Below are 6,000 nucleotides of genomic sequence, written 5' to 3'. Positions count from 1 at the left end.
TAGATATGTGGGGGCGTGTTAGAACGAGCCGTTTTAGGCAGGCGTGGTTGACTCTTAACTTTTATAAAGAATATCTCTTTGGATTTGAGACTTTAGTCTTTGCAACTTTACAGATCTTCTTTACGCACCAAAAGCTTGTAACACTCCAAAGAGAAAGGAAGAATTGAAATCGCATCATATGACCCCTTTAATAAGCAGCAAATTAGAAGTTTATTGAGGCAAGATTCACACTTAATAGTTAGTTAATAGTGAGAAATGGACCTTAAAATAAAGTGTGACTGAGTGACCATATGTCCTCTCTTTTGGACTTTAAAAAACATCCAGTCGGGATTTCTAAATGGCCTAAAATGTCCAGGATTTGGCTTTGTGTTGATACTGACTTGCTCTCTTCTATATACGCATAATTGCATTGCATTGGTTTTTGGTTAAATTCTTGAAAAAAGGTCTGTGGTCAACCCAAGCTGAAAATATAAAACATAAAATACATCAGTAAAACACTCTTGTGGGTGTTTTAAGGTTTTTTTTTTTTTACTTAAGTGCCTAAATGGGACTACAGAGGTTGTTGGGTATGTGAAACATCATCAGGCCGAAAAGGTAAACTCATCTACTAACTAGTCGCTTTCACAGCCTCATTGTGTTTACAATTGTGCTCTTGCAAACTATTCTAACTCAAACTTTCAGGAAAAATGTTTTTAAATAATGGCAAAGAGTTTAATGCTGGTAATGTTGAAGTCATGTGATCGTGGTGTAGTCTATTCTGGTGTAGTTTATTTAGCTTTTTCCGTCTGACGATTGTATTTATTTAAATTCATAATAGATGTTTTCATTGAGAAGATTTTCCTGATGAGCAAAACACGTACGAATCATAAACGTTTGCTGGTCACAGAGTTTATTTTCTACATTAATCCAAAAGCCAGTGGGAAAATCCTATTGGGTGTTTTGTTGAGGGAATGTGAAAAGCATTGCAGAGCTTCAGGTACAGTAGTGAACGACTGACTAAATTTGCCCAAACAAAAAAGTAAATTCAGAAGAAATTCCCATGTATTTATCCCAGTGTCTGTGGCAAATAATGGTGCAAACCATATAGAAGCACACATTATAGTCTAGCAAAGCACATAACATTAGCCACAGGGGTGAGTTTGTGAGTTAAATTAACTAAATGAAACACTTAACAATAAGGTTTGTTAACATCAGTTAATGCATTAGGTAGTGTGAACTAATTTTGTTTTTGAAAAGCACAGTATGGTCAACCAAATTTAGTCCAGTTTTGAACTGCTGCATTTTTGCAATCATAAACGATATCTAAAAGAAAACAACTATTTTACAAGGTGCCAGTTTTGGATAGATTCGTATGATGCGATTTGTGCGAAAACGTGTACTGAAAAGCAAATTAATATAAGATTTACATAAAGTGACATTCAATTAAACTTGAAATTTTGAAGTAGAAAGACTGAAATAGTATTTTCTTGTAAAACATACTCCAGTAAAACTTCAACAACAACAAAAATTTGCATGAAGCCCCACCTCTAAACATAACAGTCAGTGGAGCAAATACATACAAAATAACCACCAATTCGCTAAAACATAATATATTACGTATTGTCATGAGATTGTGTTGGTTTTGGCAGCTGCTCTCTGACCCAAAACCCGTAACCACTGTACGGCCGAGGCCTGGACCGATGGCCAATCTCAGCTGTGTCTGTTGTGCAGGAGGAAATGCTGGTTAATGAGTAGCCTGTGCTGAGTTGTGGCCCTCTGTTACAGGTGTGGGGGCCAAGGACAGCAGCTGATAAGACTAGACATGACCAGGAGAGGGGGTAGAGAGAACAAACGCAAAACAGAGGGAGCACTAGAGGGGGTGTTGCACAGATATCAATGACCTGCCGTTACTAAGAGACGAGTCTGCATTCATCGGCATATAACGTATCCGGCCCACTTCTACGTGCCTTTTACACTATAGAGCTGTTGGATTGGAGATTGGAGAAGTATTTTAAAACTGGAAAAAATTATACATCACTTTTAAGCAATCAGGTAGATAAGAGGACTAAACGGAAAAACATTAGGCCAGATGCAAATCTGAGTGCCTGCAACCCACCGAGCCACGACTACAATCATTAGCATGACTTTAAGTACCTTTTATGAAATGGTTACTGCATAACAAAAATATTAAGAACATGAAACATGAATTAAAGGGTGTTTCAGGGCACTTTTGGCCCTGTTAGTCTATATATAGATAAGATATTTCTTAAAACACACTTTCATATTTTATTTTATTTTTTCAGAAATGTATGTTTTGGAAATTTCAAACATTATTAATTTTATTTTATTGTAAGAGTGGAATCATGCCCATGATCCTTAAAACAAACAAACAAAATGAATTACATTTTACATTTATTTAATTGTTTTTTATTTTGTTTTTCATTGTACGGCAGTAAACATCAATCACAGAAAAATCTCATTATCTTTGTCATTTTTCTGAAATTTGTGAAAAGTCCCACCACATCTACAATTATGCGCTGTAAATCACATTTTGAACATTTTTATTAGTTATATATTTAAAAGAATCAGGCTGATGGATGGATGGATGGATGGATGGATAGATAGATAGATAGATAGATAGATAGATAGATAGATAGATAGATAGATAGATAGAAAAGTAAATTACCGTAATTGAAACAAGAAATAATCTGTAAAATAAGGGTTTTACACTGTAAAAAAAGTCCAGTAAAAAAAATGGTAAATGACTGGCAGCTACGGCTGTCAAACAAAAACCGTAAAATTAAAGTAAAATATCATAATTGAAACAAGGGAAAATCTGTAAAATAAATTTTTTTTCTATAAATCATTTAATGAAAATTTCTGTAAAATTATTGTTTTTGCACTTTATTTCAATTAAGATATTTTACTTTAATTTTACGGTTTTTGTTTGACAGCCGTAGCTGCCAGTCATTTACCTTTTTTTAACGAGTTTTTTTTTACAGTGATTGTCCAACAGTGAAAATGCATGCTTCACACCAAAATCTTATTTTTTTTTTTTCGAAACTTGTGAAAACTCCCACCACAACTTCAATTATGTATTGGAAATGACATTTTGAACATTTTAGTTCAATTTTTGAAAAGAATGTTCAAGGAAGGTCAGGGAATGACTGGAGAGCAGGCAGTGGAATGTGATCAGGAAAGGACCATGACCCAAGATTCAATCTCAGGTCGCCCAAAGCACTATTGCGCCGTATGTTGGCATGCTTTTGCTCGGACATTTTTAGCAGTTAATCCTAAAGACACAAAGTTTTGCTATATCATGTATTTAGCACAACTGGAGCTGTTGATCCAATTGTGATGGCTGTGGTAGGTCTGTCTGACCTTTGAAATCTGACTTTAAATGTGTGTATTGTGAGCATTTAACATTGATTCCATCTTAATTTAAATTACACTCTGCAGGTTTTTGAAGTCTGCACAGTTCTGTTGCTCAATCCTGGCTTATCACACTGTGTCATGGAGTGTGAGTGGGTCACACACTGAAGACTGGATCAATAAGCAGGTTCCTGCCGGTCCACCTCTTCCCGCACATCGTCCTTGTTCGACCAGGCGGGGTAATGAGTTACTTATGCCACTCTGCACCTTCAAACCCCCATTAACCAATCCCCCACACCCCTGATCCCCTCCTCCACACTGTGACCCACCTTGATCTTCTAGCCTTCACCCGGGTGAACAAACCGTTTAGATCCTCGTTCCCTCTCTTGCTTTCTTGCTCTCTCTGTTTCGTTCACCCACTCATACTGAGATCAGCAGGCCCACGCTGGCGATCCTGCCAATATTCGGTTAGAAAATACAGTCAGGTTATTCAGGACTGAACTCAACTCTAAAGCGAATTGCAATTCGCAATAAGGCTGTAAGTCAATTCAACTGATTTCAGTTCAATTCAGTATAATTAGATTCAAATCATTTCAGTTAAATATATCATTTTGGTTAAGAAAAATGGTAATCAGTTATCATAGTTTATTTGAGATTTAACATTTACGTTTACATTTAATCATTTAGCAGATGCTTTTATCCAAAGCGACTTAGAAATGATGAGAACAATAGAAGCAATCAAACCAACAAGAGAGCAAGAAACAAGTCTCAGTTAGTCTAGCACAGTACACAATAGCAAGTTTTTTAATGAATTAGAAAATTTAAAGTTGTAAACCAAGTTCAATTCAATTCAATTTTTATAGTGCATTGCAATAAATATATAGTTGTAATAAGTTATCTGCATCCCTTTATAATAAGGTTTCATTTGTTAACATAAGTTAACTACATTAGTTAACATGAATTAACAATGAATACTTTTAAGGCATTAATCTTAATATTAATTTCAACATTTACTGATGGATTTTTAAAATCAAAAGTTGTATCTGTCAATATTATTTAATGGACCAGAGTTAACAGGAACTAACAATGAACAGTTGTATTTTTACTAAATAGCAGCATGTCTTAAATACTCACAGCACCATATCACCGTATGCATCAGTAGCAAGTTCCTGTACTTGCTTGCAGCAGCAATAATCTACAACTACAGCAATAACCAACAGCAGCAGCAATTCAGCAGCAGCGTAGCAGATCTGTTCCACCAAGACCAAATACATTAACATTCTCATATCCATCACCATGCCAAAATGATCCGAGAGTTCTCATGATTGAACTAATGTTAACAGAGATTAAAAATTTAGTTAATGCTAGTTAATGCATTAACTAATGTCAACTAATGGGACCTTCTTGAAAAGTTTTACTAGGTTATCACAGCTGACATTAGGTTTTTAAGATATAAGTCTTAATGCAATTTAGCTTAATTCAAGTCATTATAATTAAGTTTCATAATAATAATATGGGTTTTTCTGCAAATGTATCAGTTGTATTAAGTTTTTACTTTAAATTAATGTCCTTAAATTCAATTAAAAATTATTTGTGAGCAGATAAAAAGCTATGATTAATTAAATCATAAAAATACAAAAAATGTTAAATCTAAAGTCAACAATAACCAAAAACACTGAACTATTTTATTTGTTTACCTGCAAGTCATGTGACCATTAATCAGCATCAGAGAACAATGAACATGTATTTTTAAATTATTATATTAAATTATACAATTGAAATATGAAATTAATATCTCAGAAAATGTTAGGTCAAAGGGGTTTGGCCGACAAATAAGTTTGTGAATCCCTGGTATAGTGCAATAAGAGAAACATATCATAGCTGTCTTCAGGTTTTCAGTTTGTGAGCTTCATTTGTATTCATTTCATTATAATTCAATTCAGTATACTAAGCAGCAAGAGGTAATGGTTTATCAAAGACTAAAAAAAGATTGTAATTTCCTTTAAGCACCAGATCATTCAGTATAACTCTGGTTCGAGTGATGCTGATATTTCACCGTGAGAACCGGACTGTAGGCCGGGATGAATCTGTATTGGAAAGGGGCGAGGTCTGCCAGAGGCGGGTGTGTACAGGTTGGGTCTGGAGCCTTTCCACGCTATGTGACTTTGACAATGGTCGGCTCCGAGCCTCAGGATTACAAACCGCATCCTGGTCAGAGATGATGCAGGTGGCCAATACACCTGGTTATTTCACAGCCACATTTAGAGCGGCGAGAGTATTTCAGAACAAAAATGCCGGCTGGTTACTTTCACCACATGTATCAAAAGATGAGTGAAATATGTGATACAATGCTGACTCAGAAAATGAACAGTTCAATTATATGAATATTATGTAAAATGTTTTTTAAATTATATAAAATAAATCAATATTAGTTATATTATATTATGAGAAGGTTTCTATGGCTAGTGTAATTGTGTGTAACAGTATTTAGGTCACATAAAAGCCTTGATTACCGTCCAGACGGTTTGTTTTACTATAGTAAACCATGTCAGATGGGGAGTAAACTTTATTACACATATCCCCATCATTCTTTCTTCCACTATTGTGTTTATTACGCCTTCCTTTTGTACTATTGCTCATTTACCAGGA

Source organism: Sinocyclocheilus rhinocerous, unplaced genomic scaffold (assembly GCF_001515625.1).
Source record: "Sinocyclocheilus rhinocerous isolate Xijiao unplaced genomic scaffold, SAMN03320098_v1.1 scaffold4081, whole genome shotgun sequence".
In the NCBI taxonomy this organism is placed as follows: domain Eukaryota; kingdom Metazoa; phylum Chordata; class Actinopteri; order Cypriniformes; family Cyprinidae; genus Sinocyclocheilus; species Sinocyclocheilus rhinocerous.
The sequence above is the reverse complement of the archived record's forward strand: the minus strand, read 5'-3'. Positions refer to the sequence as shown.